Genomic DNA, 19,912 nt, shown 5'->3' on the forward strand with positions numbered 1-19,912 from the left:
GATGGATAGAATGGATTTTTCTGATCATTTTTCATATATAAATCTTTCCATTCTGAGCTATAGATTATTTTCTATGATTTTTTGAAGTTTGTGATATTTTCTGGAATTTCCTGTATAAGAATAATTCCAGTAATTAAATTACTTATTGCGTCAGCAGTGTGTCATGATGACGTCAGTGGTCAACGGGGCGGTCCAGGTCAAACCTGACGTGTGGGTCCCCTGTGTCAGTGTCACTGTTAGTTAGCTGAACTAATTAGAATTAATTTAACTCTAACTCAGGTTAATTAGCAGGCGGGCCCCACTGTCAGTGACTCTGGGGAGTCAAACCCGTGGTCAAACCACGCTGACTCGCCGGCGTTTAGCCGCCGGCGACGTCCAAACACGGCGGAGGCTGCGGGATTCCTCCTCCGGCGACCAAAAGGGGCGGCGGAGGGCACCTACGCGTAGCTGGGAGCATCCCGCGTTGATTGGTGGTGGAGGTGAAGCTCGGGGTCGCCGGAAATGACGCCGGCGACGAGCTGTGCGGCTGCCGGGGTACGGGTGAGGTCGGACCCGTCGTTGTGGTGCTCTTGGAGGCTCAAGGCCAGGTCCTACGTGGCCTACGTGACGAGGTGAACTCGTTGGGCATGGTGGCGTGCCCGTTGGGTGGCCGGAGCATCGTCCGTGACGAGCTCGGCGGCGGCGCGTGCGGTGCTGCTTGTTGCGGTCGAGGCAGAGGGCGGCAGCAAGAATGAGAGGAAGGGGAAGGGGCAGAAGCTCACGGCAAAGACGATGAGCTAGGCGGCGCTGTCGGGGACGAACTGCTGCGGTGGTGACGGCGAAGGGGATCTCCGGCGGTGGGCGGTGAAGGCGAGGTCGGAGCAGTGGCTTCGGGGCAAGCGGGCGCTCGGGGCCCGACCTGCTCGAAGGAGAAGGCGACGGCGGAGCTGCTGGACACGGTCAGGTGACGCGGAGACGGCGGTGGCTACGGCTACGTCGGCGAGGTGGCAGCGGCTGCGTCGGCCATGGTGGAGGGAGGCGAGGGAGAGGTGCAGGGGCGAATGGAGGTGTCCAGGGGCTCGGGGGCGCGACGTGGAGGTCGTCCAGCTCGTCCACGGGCGAAGCGGCAAGCAGGTGGCGCCGTGGCGAGCTCGCGCACGCCGGCGTCACCTCTCTGCCTGCTCTGGCGGGAGGAAGCAGCTGACTGGCGCGGGCCAGCACAGTGCTGGGCCGGCCAGTGGGCTGCCAGGTAAGATTCTCTCTCTGCTTTCTGTTTTTCTTTTATTTGTTTCTGTTCTGTGTTTTGAAATAGTAGAAATACTATTCCATTTAGGAAAAACCTGAAAATATTCAGAGGCACATTTCAAAATATTCTCAACAGCCTAAAAATACCTTCAGGATTATTTGGGCATTTTAAAATATTTATAGGATTTAAATTGCCCAAATGCAAATACTTATGGCTTGGTGCAAAAATTCAGAATAGCCTCCAAAAATATGAAACCATTTTTGGCAGAGGGTTTAGCCAGGACCAAAGATGGTGAACATTTATGAAGGGCATTTCAGGTTCATTGAAAATAATTTTACTAAACCCTAGTTGTTTTCAGAGGGGGTGCTGGGGTTTCTGTCATCCCCATTTCAAGTTTCTGTGAAAAGTAAACATGATGCAACACTCTAATGCATGAACTAGCTAGGGTGTGACACCAAGGACACATGTATAATTTTTCTAGCCATTTTGGTGAACTGGAGCATTTATTTGTAGTTCAGATTTGAATTATGGACATTAAATGCCTAGGAAACTCAATTAGTGTATTAAAAGGCCAAACGAACCCTGAATAAGTTTAAATTTCAGCATGGATATCCTGTGGTTCCATGTTGCCCGTGGAAGAAAATACAAGGCGAAAAGAGGTAGTGATTACGTTTCGCCCACAAGGGAAACACGTTTCCTTATCAGGACCATGAGGCTTCTTTGAGAGAAGCTCGAGTTTTTGTAAGAGGTTTGTAATAAAGCTTGGCCCAAATTGGACAATTTTTTTACCACGACATATATGTGCCATGACGTGAGACCATGCCACCTTTGATGACTTTCTGGTGAGTTTAGGATTTATGGGGACTTAAAAACCGAGATTCGAAATGTTTCAGTACGAGCCATGACACCAGTACGGTTGTAATTCGTTCCCATTCCTGGCATGGGACCTAAACATGCACCCATGGACACATGTATAATTTTTCTAGCCATTTTGGTGAACTAGAGCATGTATTTGTAGTTCAGATTTGAATTATGGACATTAAATGGCTAGGAAACTCAATTAGTGTATAAAAAGGCCAAACGAACCCTGAATAAGTTTAAATTTCAGCACGGATATCCTGTCGTTCCATGTTGCCCGTAGAAGAAAATACAAGGTGAAAAGAGGCAGTGATTACGTCTCGCCCACGAGGGGGACACGTTTCCCTATCGGAACCATGAGGCTTCTTTGAGAGAAGCTCCGATTTGTAAGAGGCTTGTAATAAAACTTGCGCCACAATGGACGAAAAAATTTCCTCAACATATAAGTGCGATGTCGTGACAGCACTGCAGGTTTCATGATTTTCAGCTTAGTTTTGGATTTATGGGGATTTAAAATCCGAGATTCTTCTCATGAAATGTTTTCGAATAGCACACGGTCCACTCACGAAAGCTGATATTCAATAAAAACTTCGTGGAAACCATATTTTAAAGTTTCATAAAAATCTGAAAAAATGTGGGATGTTAAGAAGGTGATGTTTTGTTGCGACACAAAATTTCAAGTTGAAGAACATTACGAGATGTGAGCTATGAAAAAGACAAATTCCGCCCTGAATAGTGACACTACTATTCGGCACTATTCAACACTGATTTTGTCTTTTTCATAGCTCAGATCTCTTAATGTGTTTCAAATTGAAATTTTTTGTGCCAATAAAACATCATCCTCTTAACATCCCGCATTTTTTTGAATTTTTTTGAAACTTCAAAACATCTTTTTCTCGTGGTTTTCACGGGTTTCCACCGAATGTTGGTTTTCGTATGATGTCCCCCCACCCGCTGCGCGCACGATCTGAGTCCTGCGTTCTAACTGGCCAGAACCCAAACCCCACGGATCATATGTGTGCACCGTTGGATGCTCCCAGATGGAACGACAACCCTGAGCCCTTTCGACAGCACATGCAGTACATGGGTAAGCACTGTGCGCATGTGTCGTGTAGCTCACGCTTCCTTCTCTACTAGGTTTTCATTACAAACAGGCTACCGTTTCTCGCCACTCCTCTCATCGGTTTCCTGCCTCTTCTCCCAGATATGCATTATGTAGATGTTCGTTTAATTCTTATAGTTCATCTCATCCAAAATCAATTAGTTTTATAAAAAACTATTTTAAGAATCATGGAATTGTGCATTGTAAAGGTAAAAACAAAAAGTGACAATTCATTTAGAAAAAAGGTTTGGGCAATAAAGATATGGAAGATTCTAGAGAACAAAGGAGAAGTGCTTGTGTTTTGAGGTTTGTGCATTATGCTTAAGTTCAACCATGGAGTCTTCTAGATTGTACATGTGGCAGAATCTGGTGGAATGTAGATGATATCCAACGGCAAGTAGTGCTCGGATTTGCCACCTCTGTACCGTCAGATTGGCTTCATCCAACGAGCAACTTTCATAGTTATTCGCACACTATATAGGTGTATAGATGTATAGATATATAGATATATATATAGATGTGTCCCATACTAGACAAAATAAAGTTTGAGCGCATACATGGGATGACCCCCCCCCTCCTGTCGCCTCAAAGTTGGGAAACTGACATGATAGGTATTGAACCAGGCTTGGAGTCGGGTACGGTGTTCGGTTTGTAATGTACTTTGCGTGGCCCATCGAAGTTGTGCATTTGGGATTTAAACACATCATACACCATCGTACCCATACATATTTTCGGGCTGCATGCAGTGTATACGGGGTCTTCTGATCGACCACGTGTCCCTTGTGTGGTTTTTTGTGTCGACACGGATATTTGTGGGCTCCCCGAGTGTATATATATCATCCCTTTGACCGATAAGGAGGGGTATGTGTTGGCCATGAATGGATTCCTCCTAGTTCATGTTAGGGCCGGTCACCGTAAAATGTCGGTCAACCAAAGCTCGAGCTCATGCATTGTCAGGATTCCCTCCCAGATGCTCGGATTGCTGGGTTCGACCTACATCAAACGCTGCGTACGTATCTCGTCCTTAACTACCTTGCCTTCATGGTTGTTGTCTGTATCGAGAGGTAGGCACCACATCTAAATTGTACATTATTCTATATTAAAAACACACATCACCCTTCCCAACATACATCATTTTGGGCCGCATGCAAGAGGTGTTGGTTTTGTGGTCCCTCTCGTTCGATGTTTATGATGGTTCAATCTATTGGCCCAAGCGGTTTATCGACAACAACAATTGTCATTTGACCGAACGAAAGATTCATTGGTCCGTCTTATGGTAGGTCATGGCGACATGCATGTATGACCAAAGTATCGATCATTACGTGCATCCGCCCCGCTGACACGAAGTGGGGGGTGGTGGGCCAAGCATCCTAGCTAGGTACGACATTATGTCATTATATATATCCTAGCTAGGTGGTTAATAGGGTGCTTTCAGGTTTGCGAGGCAGGTGCCACCAAAGTTATGCATTGTGTATTTAATGTTTTAAACATCCCCAATATTCGTACATATATTTGGCCACTTCCAGGTGGTTCTTGACTTCTGGCCCCTCTCATCGATCTTCAATGACGCGCCCAACCGTGGGCCTGCGGGGTCAAAGTTGTCCATTGGAATTTTGAACATCACATACCACCCTTTTCACTCATATATATTTGGGCCACATGCTGGTGTGGCTATCTTTTGACCCTCCCTAACGTTATTTTTTGCTGCAAAGACCCTGATGATCCCCAACGGACACGGGGTATCATATCTAAACCGTGTGCGATACAAGTGCGATGTGAATTAAGGTGGAGGTACTAGATCAACCGTGTGCGATGCAGGTGCGCTGAAATCACCACGACCGCGCAAGCGCGAGCAAAGGGTGGAGGTACTGGCTCAACCGTGTGCGATGCAAGTGCGCTGAAATCACCACGACCGCGCAAGCGCGAGCAAAGGGTGGAGGTACTGGCTCAACTGTGTGCGATGCAAGTGCGCTGAAATCACCACGACCGCGCAAGAGTTAGCAAAGGGTGGAGGTACTGGCTCAGCCGTGTGCGATGCAAGTGCGCTGAAATCACCACGACTGCACAAGCGCGAGCAAAGGGTGGAGGTACTGGCTTAACCGTGTGCGATGCAAGTGCGCTGTAAAACCACCACCTGTGGAAGCTAAAGGCGGGTAAGTTCATTTGGAAATTAGGACGAACTATGTGCGATAGACCAGCTAGCTAGAAATATAAAAAACAGACTACCTGCCTTGAGCGTTGCAAAAATCGGCGGATCCGCGCCACTTTTCCTTATTATCATACACGCATATTGTTTGGACTGTGCGCGATCTTGGGCACTCCCGCCCCGCATCAATTCCTTTACCCAAATTTTAGTAGCCGCCGTACTTCAACCGTCGCCCACACTCCTCCCGCACCGACCTTATAGTAAAATTGCAGTAGCCGAGGCATTTGAACCGTCGCCCACCCTCGTCCACCACCATCTCCACCAACCATTACTAAAATTTTCAGTAGCCGCAGCGTATCCTCAAACACCACCCCTCCCTCCACAGTCCCCCACTCGCCCCCTCCCCCCCTTCGAACCCTAGCTCGCGGCGGCTGCCGGCGCCGCCGCCAGCCCTGCCAGTCTGCCCTTTCCTCCTAGCTTAGATAATAAACTTCAGGTTATCCAGCGATTCCCATACCGTCGCTCCACTCCCCTGAGTTTTTAGATGAGGCCTGCGGTGTCCCTCCCCGCCAGATCGACATCCCCTGCTCCAGAATGTCATAGCCTAAGCTCGACCACGTATCCCGGGGAGCCCGACGAGCGTTCGGCCAAGAAGAGGTTTATGATGGCCTCTCCGGCAGACGTTGGTGAGGTGGCCGCCGTTCGCCCCGACCCGTCGATCCCGGAGCAACACGTCACAGCGGAAGCTGGCGAAGACGTTGACTATGTTGCCATGCCGAAGGCTTCATGCCAGCGGGCTAGCGTATTACTGTATCTCGGGAAAGCTGGCTACGACATCAAGCTCGACCACACCGACGGCTTCACGCAGGCCATGTGACGGGTTAAGTGTTCCAGCCCCAATCCCTCTAGTTCAACCGCCGTCGATCTCTTCGATGGCCCTGCCGCTGATCTCCTCCGCCAAGCGGTCAAGGATTTGCGAGCTTTATACGCCATCGAGCCCATTTTGTAACTTCTGAAGAACACGTTCTACGGCGGCGGCTTGGGATCCTCAATTGCCAAGTCAGATCTCATCGACCACGACCATGAGGAGGGCACCCACGAAGGTTCTTCCAAGGTGAAACAGCCCATCTGTGACATCAGAGAGCGCACCATGGGTCTGTGCTCTTCCAACTGGAAGGATCCGATCCATGAAATGTGAGGCAACATTCTATCAGCTAATATTACCTTTTCTAGCTTGCCAACCCGTACCCTTTGTTGTAGTAGAATTTGTCGTGCGGTGCTTTAACTATGCCGTGTTTAATTATTTCAGTTATGCAAAAATGTATTGTTTAATAGGTCTATGTGATGTTTAAGTATGAATTGTCCACTTTAGTTTCACGAATGGCTATATTTGGTTGTTTATAGTGAGTAGATGCCTTGTTTATCTGTATTTGGTTGTTAGGTTGGTGGAGTTAGCATTTTTTCAGTTATCGAGCAGCTGCCTTGTTTATCTGTATTTGGTTCTTAGTTTGGTTGTAGTGAGTATTTGTCCATTTATCAAGCAGATGCCTTGTTTATCTGTATTTGGTTGTTAGGTTGCTTTTTTAGCATTTGTCCAGTTATCAAGTAGATGCCTTGTTTATCTGTATTTGGTTGTTAGATTGCTTCTTTAGCATTTCTCTAGTTATCAAGCAGATGCCTAGTTTATCTTTATCTGCTTGTTAGGTTGGTTGCAGGGAGCATTTGTCCAGTTTTCAAGCATATGCCCTGTTTATCTGTATTGGCTTGTTAGGTTGGTTGCAGCGAGACTCTGTCCAGTTTTCAATGGCTATATTTGGTTGTTATACTGGTCATTTATGCCTTGTTTATTTCAGTCATTCATAATGTGTGGTTCATTATGTGCAAATCAGAACTATGCCGCTCGACTACATCAATACCAGTTTCAACGGCTATATTTGGTTCCACTTATTCCTGGTGTAGTTAACACATGTCCTTCATTTCAGTTTTACACATTTATCCAGTGTGATATTTAAGCATTACCTGCGTTCTATTCATTTTCAACAATACCAGTTTGAATTGCAATATTTGATGGCTGTTAAGCCTGCTGTCGGTAACATTGCCTTCAATTTTATACCTGCTTTAACAGCATGCTGAAACCAACACATTCAAGCTATCATTTGGAGATGATGTTGTTTACCGTTGCTATATTTGTTTGATGTTAAGATTGCTGTACATATCATGCTTTTCCACTACTTATGCAGGACAACAACGGGAGTGCCCACCATTTTCCGCCGAGGTTAGCTTCATCCCTCAGCTTGTACTCCCCCCATCGTTCCATAATGTAGTGCATATAGATCCAGGCCTGGACACTAGTTAGCTTCTAATATTGACTTGTTGCTTGTAGGTACATATGCCCTTGGCAAGGATCCATGCATCAACACTTTTTGTGTATGGGGCAATGAGATATTGTTGAACAAGCATCAAGTGAGGAAACTAATAAGGATTATTAGCAAAAAGATAGGAATGGTGGCAAGCAAATTATTTGTTTATGCTCTATCCAACACAACAGTGAGCTGTAGGATGGTAACTACAAACTCTGCAGCCTTCTCTTTTTACTTCCAATAATGAGTTGTTAGACAACAATGTCTTAATCTTTTTCATTCCCAGTGGTTCCCGAAGCAGTTCACTCAAGATTACCTCACAAAGTACATGATTGGTGGACACGCAATGAAGGTTAAAGTATTTCATCCAGACTACAATAAGCATCGAGAAGTCCTAACGAAGACAGTGAAGGATGGACGGGGAGCTATCACAAGGGGTTGGCCTAGAGTCGTGCGCGCCTTACGCATGAAGGAGGGCACAATATGGGCATTCCGCTTCACCTTCTCGAGCAACCAGAATGTCTTTCGCCTCTCTCTTTACAGTCTTCAGTACAACTGGTTCACCATTCTTTACTTGGTGCTTTAGTAGTTCTTCAGTATATGTACCTGTGCATTGAATTATGGATTCATGGTTGAACCTATATTTGTAATAAACATGGTTGGATATATGAAATAAGTGATTGCCTACTTTCAAATTCATGACATGTGATTTTTAAATTAGGGATTAATTGGATTAAAGAGGGATTACACTACAGACGGTTTGCGAAAGTGAAACGTCTGCGATATACGTGGAGATCAGAAACGTTTCTAGGATCCACTACATGTGCGATCAATCCCCACTGCACATACGACTTTCTCTTGAAAACTGTTTGCGTTAGGCCACCTTGCAGAAACGTTTATCACATAAAAAGTGTGTGTGATGGACAGCCTTTGCCACACAGTTTCTTCTACGCACCGTCTGTGATCCATTCAATAATGCAAATGATAGAATTATTAATATCGTGTGCAATGGCAAAGCTATCACAAATGGTTCAATGGGAAAAGTTGTGTGTGATGTACCTGTGAATGGAAATTTTTTCCTTGGAGCGACTGCGTGGGATGCACATACGAACGGAAACGTTTAGCGGGGACTGACTGTGTGGGATGTACTTGCGACCGGAAACAATTTTGCCATATAATTGTATTTTTTAGCTCTACTGTACGTATTTCCGTCTTTGAGTTCTCGCCGGTCGCACACGACCTCATTTTGCCGAACGTGTGTGCTAGGAGGGCATATCCCCGATGGTTTCTGGGTCGTGTGGGAAGGACCCCCCTACCGCCAACACTCACTTGGCAACGGTTCCAAATGTCGTCACGGAGAGGGGATACAAACCGTTTGTTTAGGACCGACGCGCACCAGTGTAGTATCATATGCATGATACTAGTATATGATACTCCCCATTACAACTAGCCTTAGTCACTCATACAACAAGGTTAGCTATAAGTTTATTTTTTTACTTCTCTCTATCTCTTTCTTCGTAGTATTTATTGCATTTGCCAAGGAGTAATGAGTACAATACTTGGCACCTATGTACCATGGAGGTGGTCAGGAATCAGTAGACTCACGCCGGTCGTAGCGCCATAGTTAAAATGATAATGGAAAGTCAAATCACAGGGCCCCACCTGTCCAGCAGTAACTCGCCATCAAATCACATAGCCCTACGTTTGCAGCAGCCTACTCCCTCATCTTCTCGCCTCTCTGTCGAACCGACTAGGCGGAACTGCCTTGCCTACCGCACGGGAAAAGCCTCGCCCTCGAATTTTAAATATAATTTAGTATCCATGGACTACGCCATGGAGTAAAGCCTCAAGAAAACAGCGGTACATATGTATACAGCATGCCTGTCGCGTTCACGTCGTACCCAAGATGGTCGGTCGGTCTGGCACGCTGATCTCCGAATGGAACGTGCATCATATTGCGTTTGCACACACATGTGGGACCTCAATTGAGAACTAACCATAGGTACACTCCCAGGCCCCGCATGTTAGCTGAGTTAATAGAAGAGAGAGACGAGTGAAAGTACTGGAGCAGTGTTGTACAGACATCGGTGCCTGGATGATCCCTGCATGACACGGAAGATCAGTTCGTCCATGCACCTGACCAGACTCCAGTAGATGGTTGGATTGGCTATCATCTACATATCATGTAGGCTGTGTTGTACAGTGTTGTAGTTCTGATGAGAAATCTAAAAAAGGTTTCTTGTCATCTCGCAAGATTAGGTGTCATGTGCGTCGGATCACTGCGAGGGTTAAATAACGACAACTGAGTTCCTCCAAGGCGCTGGTCATTGGGGGCACATGCACGAAGACTACTCATTTCCCATCTAGGTCAAGCCGGCTATGTTAATTAGGACATCTATCGATGGAACCCTTTTCTACGAGTTTATCTTTAATTTGAGCTTTGATCCTCGTCTAGTTTGTCCGTCGGGATTCATGTTGTCTCCTTGGGGCAGTGAGGTTACGGTTTCTTGTCATGTGGCATTTTTTGTGTTATATGTTAATCCGGTGCTTCAGATCAAAATGACAACAACTGCGCCTCCGGGGCACGTGCATGAAGACTTCTTTATAGTCATTGACGAGGTCAAGCCGACTCTGGTAGATAAAAGAAAACTACTCCACTATATAGGCAGGAGTCTCCATGCTTGCTTGCTAGTGTTGCTCTCTTCACACTGCCTCGTCCTCTCCAGATCTAAACACGATAGCGGTGCCCACACACTCTCTCTCTCTGCTCACCACTGGTCACAGATCCAGCCGGATCCCCTCCGCCGGGGAAGGTGAGAAGATGCAATGTTCACGCGGTCGTCCTCGGCGATGGCTCTTACCCACTGTCGGCGTGTCCTGATCAGCGTGCACTACTGCAGGATGCTGCCAACGTGACACTACAATCAGAGACCCCTCGAGAAACTGTGTGCGATGCCATAATCGCAAATGGTGGTGTATGAAAACCGTCAGAAATGTATAAAACGTTTGCGATGACGGATGCATCAAACACGGTTCAGGTTTTAGTTGCGTGTGCAATGAAGGGCATACGGTTCAGTTCAATTAACTGTTTGCGATGAGGAGGAACAAAAGAAACGGGCAGCCAGATGAAGGCGTGTGTGATACACAGCATACGGTTCACTCGGATGAACTGTTTGTGATTAGGCAACACAAAAGAAACGGGCAGCCGGATGAAGGTGTGTGCGATATACAGCATAAGGTTCACTCAGATGAACTGTTTGTGATTAGGCAAGAGAACAGAAACGGTTCAATATAACAAGACGTGTGTGATACGCGGCAAACAGGTCTGTAATCAGAAATGTGTGCGAAGACCGATAGTAACGCAGAAGATTGCTTATAATAAGACGTATGTGATATGCTCTATCTACAAAACATCTATTGGCCATTGTGGGACAGGCGGTCATCCGGATACGCCATATGGATGTGAAGAGGCATTCCTATCAGCAAGGACTAACTGTTCCACTAGGAGCTCATGTAAGAAACTATCAAGTTAAGTGTGCTCAGGCTGGAGCAGCCATCGGATGGGTGACTGGATGGAAAGTTGTGTCGATGTTAAATTAGGTGATGGGATGGGTCATTTCGGTCAAATGACCGAAATGCCCCATTCCCTCAGCTAATTTAACATCGAGGTCCTTGTTTTTTATTTTTTATTTTTGACACAAGTTAAAGAAGGTCTACCGCATTACTTTCTGACAATGTGTGATACGTGGCATACAGTTGATCCATCCGACCTATTTGTGATGGAATAGGCCGTGTGAGTTGTGGGCAAATGCTTGCTAGTATTCAACCGTTTGGGATTGATGAATTCATCACCGACGGGTTCCCTCGTGTGGTCCGTGTTCATCTGATCATCATCTACGACTTGTGTTATCTCGATCCTAGGTTTCCATTAATTGATGGCGTTTTATGAACACGCCACCGTTTCCCACCATTTCCTCACATGTTTCCCGCCACCCTGCTATATTGCGCATAGGGGGTGCGCGACACACGGAGGCGACAAGCGCAGCCTGTAGCACATCCACCTTTTCCAAGCATGCCATCCCACCAAAGAGCAGCCTCTGCCATCAAACTCGTGGACGAGGAAAACAAGCAGGCGCCACGGACCGTCGAGGCCAAGGCGCTTTCCGGCAACATGATGGACAACGCCGTGATGGGCGTCATCGCTAGGGTTGAGCAGACCTTTGGCGCATGGCGCTTGAGCGCCGTGGATCAAGATAGGCATGTCAGCGCCGATAGGCTGCAGCTCACCACGCAAAATGATCGATGGCGCATCGCAGAGCAAGCTAGGCGCGTCTGCGCCGATAGGCTGCGGCTCGCCGCACGGCGAGACCATTGGAGCACCGCAGAGCAAGAGACACGGCGCGCCGCACAGCAACAGCGGATCCATCGGCTCTTGCCTGCTGTCGACACGGTGTCGCAGGTGGGTACACGTCCCGTCAGTACCCCCATTCGTCGCTAGGAGTGGGCAGAGGCCCTCAGCGCCGTATATGCACCAGAGGCTGGCCGCGCCATACTTGCACCGGACGCCCGCCGTGCCGTTCGCGTGGGTGCCGCCGTTCGCCTTGTCCGCGGCCCGCTGGATGCCAACGCGCTGGTCCGTAGGCTCGACCGCCTCATTGGCCCAGGTGTCCACCTGGGTGCCGTAGAGGAACATGGCCGTCGCATCCTCGAGCTGGTGATCTCCGATGAAATAGCCAACTTGGAGCTCGAGATCGTGCTCTGGATGTACCGCGAGCGTGTCGACTGCTTGGACGAACGCCTGCGCGAGTTCAGGCAGAGCCTAGAGCTACCCTAGGCAAGGGCTGCTGGTCATGGTCTCATGGACGCGTTTTATTTTGGAAAGTTATTTCGACGTGGATAGCTATGTATTCACAGCAATCATAGTATTGCTCTGTTTATTGCTCTATTTCAATGTGTGTACTCTGTTTTCCATTGTTATGTGTTCTGTTTCAATGTGTGTATATATGCTTTCCATTCTGTATATGTGGATTATAACAGCTAGATTCAAATGAGTATACAAAAACAGATAGAAAATGGATTTAATAATTTATATATATATTAATTGTTCACTAGATCATCACAGAATATATATATATAGGTAAAAGTGTGTCTACCATAGCTTGCCAAAGAACTAGTTAAGGTTGCTAAACTTTTAACGGTTTAAAAGTTATTAAAAAATATGAAATAAATATGGGAGCATCTTTCTAATGTAATAAGATGATCCAACGGAGGGATTGTCAAAATATGCATCTATGATATATATATATATATATATATAATATCATCACATATACGTGATGATACTTAACTACTAGGTACAATGCATAAAATTGAAAATGAACAATACTAAAACTAATAATCCCTCCTAGGGCGAGTATTCCGGCAGCCCCTTGCCAGCAGCTCCCTGGTGCGCGACGTCTTCCCAGTGCGGAGGCAGTACTCCGACTCCTCCGCCTCGCACCGGTTGATGTACCGATCTGCCTCTTGCTGGCGGACGCGCGCGGCAGATCTTGCCATTTCATTGGGCGCCCACCGGAGCTCCTCATCGGTGGCACACTGGAGCTTATCGGCCCACCTCCACGCAGCGATGAGGCGCCCAGCGCCTATGACCTTCCTCGCGAAGTACCCGTCTTTGTACACCTCCTCGGCACGACGATGCGCCCGCCCCCAGAGCTCCGCTGCCTCCTTTTTTCAGGCGGCATCACGGGCTTCACAGGCCGCCTGGTACCTGGCTTCCTCCTCCGCCATCTCATTCTTGAATGCCACTTGCCTGGCTTTCTCAGCCGACGGCAGCGACTTCCACCGACAAAGATTGTACTGGCCCCAAAACCAATCAAAAGTTGGGGGTCCGGCGCAACCTCGTTAGGCGGCACGTAGGGGTCCTCGTCGCTGCTAATCGAGTGAGCATCCTCGGGGGGGGGGGGGCGGCGACTCCTCCTCTGCGCGTGGGCAGACCGGCGGCGCCATGGCAAAGATTTGAGAGAGAGAGAGAGAGGGTGAGCGAGGGGAGGATGTAGATGAGAATGCAGGTGGGACGACGTGAGCAAGGTAGCATTTATTGGCGTCCGGAATCTAGATCGACGGGGACAGTACACACGCCGGTCGCCGGAATTTACGAGTACTGTAGTTTGAATTACACACTATTCCCGCATCAAATCCGTGTGTGAACATAATAGCTATCGGTTTCCAATACAGAACCGTGTCTGATTAATGATCCCCGCCAATCACCTACCAAACCTCGAGCCGCGAGATAGAGTGCCAATCGTGTGGGGGCCGGTTGTCTAGCCAGATCTTTACATTTTCTTTTTTGAACACCAGATATTTACATCGTCTAAAATTTACATCGTCTATTCCCGCATCAAAATATGATTTTTCAAACCATTTTGGTTAGGCGTTCCATGTAGATGTAGTTCAAATTTGAATTACGGTCATTAAATGATTAGAAACTCACTTAAATGTCTTTAAAAGGTCACATGACCCTTGAAAATTTCCAAATTTTCACATGCCAGTTGTATTAGTGCACGTTAAACGTAGGAAAAAAGTTGAAGGTCGTAAGTGGAAACTATCTCCCGTCCGTCAGCAAACATGCATTGTTCCTTCTCGGAACCATGAACCTTCTAGTGAGTTGCTCCGGTTTGTGAGGGGTGTGTGTCCAAACTTTCGTCAAACAGGCCAATTTTTTTACCACATCATCTTGGTGGCATGACATTAAATCAAGCAAGGTTTCATGTTTTTCTGATAATTTTTTATTTTTTTGGAATTAAAATGCGATGGCATGCACTCCATGCATGTGCCCATGCCTTGACACCAATAAGTTTGAAAATTCCTTCGAATTTACTGCACATGGAATTAACTTGCACACAAGTACACAAAAATATGATTTTTCAAACAGTTTGGTTAGGCGTTGCATGTAGATGTAGTTCAAATTTGAGTCACGGTCATTAAATGGTTAGAAAATCACTTAAATGTCTTTAGCAGGTCAAATGACCCCTCAAATTTACCAAATTTTTACATGACAGTTGCACGTTAAATGTAGGAAAAAATTTGAAGGCCGTAAGAGGAAGCTATCTCCCGTTCGTCATCAAACATGCATTGTTCCCTCTCGGAACCACGAACCTTCTAGCAAGTTGCTCCGGTTTGTGAGGGGCGTGTGTCCAAACGTTCGTCAAACATGCCAATTTCTTTACCACATCATCTTGGTGGCATGACATTACATCAACCAAGGTTTCATGTGTTTCTGATCATTTTTCCATATTTTTAATTAAAATGCCAAGTCACTCCATGCATACGTATGCATGTGTCCATGTCGTGAGACCAATATGTTTGAAAATTTCTTCCAATTTACTGCACATGGAATTAACTCGCACGGAAGTACACAGATATGATTTTGCAAACCATTTTGGTTAGGCGTTGCTTGTAGATGTAGTACAATTTGAATTATGGTCATTAAATGGTTAGAAAATCACTTAAATGTCTTTAAAAGGTCAAATGACCGATAGAATTTTCCAACATTTCACATTACAGTTGTAGTAGTGCTCGTTAGACGTAGAAAAAATTTGAAGGCCGTAAGAGGAAGCTATCTCCCGTTCGTCATCAAACATGCATTGTTCCCTCTCGGAACCACGAACCTTCTAGCGAGTTGCTCCGGTTTGTGAGGGGTGTGTGTCCAAACTTTTGTCAAACATGCCAATTTCTTTACCACATCATCTTGGTGGCATGACATTACATCAACCAAGGTTTCATGTTTTTCTGATCAGTTTTTAATTTTTTGGAATTAAAATGCCATGGCATGCACTCCATGCATGTGCCCATGCCTTGACACCAACAGGTTTTAAAATTCCTTATAATTTAATGCACATGGAATTAACTCACACACAAGTACACAAAAATATTATTTTTCAAACCGTTATGGTTAGGCGTTGCGTGTAGATGTAGTTCAAATTTCAATTATGGTGATTAAATGGTTAGAAAATCAGTTAAATGTCTTTAAAAGGTCAAATGACCCCTAGAATTTTCCAAAATTTCACATTACAGTTGTAGTAGTGCATGTTAGACGTAGAAAAAATTTGAAGGCCGTAAGAGGAGGCTATCTCGCGTTCGTCATCAAACATGCATTGTCCCCTCTCGGAACCACGAACCTTCTAGCGAGTTGCTCCGGTTTGTGAGGGGTGTGTGTCCAAACTTTTGTCAAACATGTCAATTTCTTTACCACATCATCTTGGTGGCATGACATTACATCAACCAAGGTTTCATGTGTTTCTGAATTTTTTGGAATTAAAATGCCATGCCACTCCATGCATACGTATTCATGCATATGTGTCCATGTCGTGATACAAATATGTTTGAAAATTCCTTCTAGTTTACTGCACATGGAATTAACTCGCACACAAGTACACAAATATGATTTTTCAAACCGTTTCGGTTACGCGTTGCATGTAGATGTAGTTCAAATTTGAATTACGGACATTAAATGGCTAGAAAATTACATAAATGTCTTTAAAAGGTCAAATGACCCCTTGAATTTTCAAAAATTTCACATTATAGTTGTAGTAGTGCATGTTAGACGTAGAAAAAAATTGAAGGCCGTAAGAGCAAGCTATCTCCTATTCGTCATTAAACATGCATTGCTCCCTCTCGGAACCACGAGTCTTCTAGCGAGTTGCTCCGGTTTGTGAGGGGTGTGTTTCCAAACTATGGTCAAACATGCCAATTTTTTTACCACGTCACCTTGGTGGCATGACATTACATCAACCAAGGTTTCATGTGTTTCTGATCAATTTTCCATTTTTTGAATTAAAATGCCATGTCACTCCATGCATACGTATGCATGTGTCCATGTCGTGAGACCAATATGTTTGAAAATTCCTTCTAATTTACTGCACATGGAATGAACTCGCACACAAGTACACTGATATGATTTTTCAAACCGTTTTGGTTAGGCGTTGCATGTAGATGTAGTTCAAATTTCAATTACGGTGATTAAATGGTTAGAAAATCAGTTAAATGTCTTTAAAAGGTCAAATGACCCCTAGAATTTTCCAAAATTTCACATTACAGTTGTAGTAGTGCACATTAGACGTAGAAAAAATTTGAAGGCCGTAAGAGGAGGCTATCTCCCGTTCGTCATCAAACATGCATTGTCCCCTCTCGGAACCACGAACCTTCTAGCGCGTTGCTCAGGTTTGTGAGGGGTGTGTGTCCAAACTTTTGTCAAACATGTCAATTTCTTTACCACATCATCTTGGTGGCATGACATCACATCAACCAAGGTTCCATGTGTTTCTGAATTTTTTGGAATTAAAATGCCATGCCACTCCATGCATACGTATTCATGCATATGTGTCCATGTCGTGATACAAATATGTTTGAAAATTCCTTCTAGTTTACTGCACATGGAATTAACTCGCACACAAGTAGACCAATAAGATTTTTCAAACCGTTTCGGTTACGCCTTGCATGTAGATGTAGTTCAAATTTTAATTACGGACATTAAATGGCTAGAAAATTACTTAAATGTCTTTAAAAGGTCAAATGACCCCTAGAATTTTCAACACTTTCACATTATAGTTGTAATAGTGCATGTTAGACGTAGAAAAAAATTGAAGGCCGTAAGAGGAAGCTATCTCCCGTTCGTCATCAAACATGCATCGTTCCCCCTCGGAACCACGAGTCTTCTAGTGAGTTGCTCCGGTTTGTGAGGGGTGTGTGTCCAAACTTTGGTCAAGCATGCCAATTTTTTTACCACATCACCTTGGTGGCATGACATTACATCAATCCAGGTTTCATGTGTTTCTGATCATTTTTCTATTTTTTGAATTAAAATGCTATGTCACTCCATGCATACGTATGCATGTGTCCTTATCGTGAGACCAATATGTTTGAAAATTCCTTCTAATTTACTACACATGGAATGAACTCGCACACCAGTACACTGATATGATTTTTCAAACCGTTTTGGTTAGGCGTTGCATGTAGATGTAGTTCAAATTTCAATTATGGTGATTAAATGGTTAGAAAATCAGTTAAATGTCTTTAAAAGGTCAAATGACCCCTAGAATTTTCCAAAATTTCGCATTACAGTTGTAGTAGTGCACGTTAGACGTAGAAAAAAATTTGAAGGCCGTAAGAGGAGGCTATCTCGCGTTCGTCATCAAACATGCATTGTCCCCTCTCGGAACCACAAACCTTCTAGCGAGTTGCTCCGGTTTGTGAGGGGTGTGTGTCCAAACTTTTGTCAAACATGTCAATTTCTTTACCACATCATCTTGGTGGCATGACATTACATCAACCAAGGTTTCATGTGTTTCTGAATTTTTTGGAATTAAAATGCCATGCCACTCCATGCATACGTATTCATGCATATGTGTCCATGTCGTGATACAAATATGTTTGAAAATTCCTTCTAGTTTACTGCACATGGAATTAACTCGCACACAAGTACACAAATATGATTTTTCAAACCGTTTCGGTTACGCGTTGCATGTAGATGTAGTTCAAATTTGAATTACGGACATTAAATGGCTAGAAAATTACTTAAATGTCTTTAAAAGGTCAAATGACCCCTAGAATTTTCAAAAATTTCACATTATAGTTGTAGTAGTGCACGTTAGACGTAGGAAACAAATTGAAGGCTGTAAGAGGAAGCTATCTCCCGTTCATCATCAAACAGGCATTGTTCCCTCTCGGAACCACGAGTCTTCTAGTGAGTTGCTCCGGTTTGTGAGGGGTGTGTGTCCAAACTTTGGTCAAACGTGCCAAATTTTTTACCACATCATCTTGGTGGCATGACATTAATCAACCAAGGTTTCATGTGTTTCTGATTTTTTTTAATCTTTTGGAATTAAAATGCCATGTCACTCCATGCTTAATTTGTCATAGCCGTTAGACCAATATGTTTGAAAATTCCTTCCAATTTACTGCACATGGAATTAAATCGCACACAAGTACATGAAATATGAGTTTTCAAACCATTATGGTTAGCTGTTGCATGTACATGTAGGTCAAATTTCAATTACGGTCATTAAATGGCTAGAAAATCACTTAAATGTCTTAGAAGGTCAAATTACCCCTGAAATTTTCCAAAATTTGACATGACAGTTGTATTAGTACTACAAAATTTCTCATTCATTTAAAACACCATCCGTTGGCACTTTATTCCAAATTCGTCTTTCACAGCTAATAAAAAATATCTACAACATCACACATAGTTGTTTTCTAGGAACCGTTTGCGATGAAAATATCAGGGTCTATTTAAGTCTCCCTCCTTAAGCTTCGCCGGCTCGTCTGCTCTAGTGCCGGAAACCCCCGAATCCACGAATCCCGATCCCCATTCTCGCACCCCCTTCTTGCAAAGATGAGGCCATGGAAATGCTTCGTGAAGGCCCGTATGATGGCTGCGTCCCCCCCCCCCCCCCGAGTGCCGCCGCCTGCGCTGAGAGCGCGGCCGCCTATGCCAAGAGTGTCGCCGCATCTGCATTGAGCGCGACTGCTTCCGTCGAGAGGGCGTCTGCGGCAGCCGACAGGGCAGCTGCAGCAGCCGAGACGGCTGTAGCTGCTGCTGCAACGGCGGCTGCAAATGCGGAGAGCGCTCGAGCTGCCGTCCGTGCCGCTGGTGTCGCCCTGGCCTGGGACGAGGCCATCCACGCCAAGATCGAGGATGCACACACCAAGATATTCCAGGCCACCTCGGACTCCAGCATGCAACCCACGTCTGAAAAGGCGGCGGTGGCCATGGAGCACCTGCTACCTCATGAGGTCGCCGAGCGGGAGCTGGAGATGCAGGAGGCGGCGGAGATCGAGGAGCGCCGGGAGGAGGAGTTGCGTGTGGCCGAGGTCGAGGTAGAGAAGAGTCTGTCCATCGAGGAATCGACGGTGGAGTACCAACACGAGCTCTGGCAGCCACTACTACGAGTACTACAACCTTGAGGGCGGCGCCGAGTACGAGGACGAGGACGCGGTCGACTTCAGTAGGGGGACATGGAGTCCACCAACGGCGGCATGTCGCCAGGACAAGTCATCGATGTCTCATCTCACACCGGCGATGCATAGGCCGGAGCAGCGGCGGATACATAATTATGCGTACTTAGGCTTTATTTTTATTGCTGGTCTTTTGTTAGAGCAATGTTTAGGTCAACAATTTGGTCGTTGTAGTAGAATTGTTAGAGCAATGTTTAGTCAACAAT

Source organism: Triticum aestivum, chromosome 2D (assembly GCF_018294505.1).
Source record: "Triticum aestivum cultivar Chinese Spring chromosome 2D, IWGSC CS RefSeq v2.1, whole genome shotgun sequence".
Classification (NCBI taxonomy): Eukaryota; Viridiplantae; Streptophyta; class Magnoliopsida; order Poales; family Poaceae; genus Triticum; species Triticum aestivum.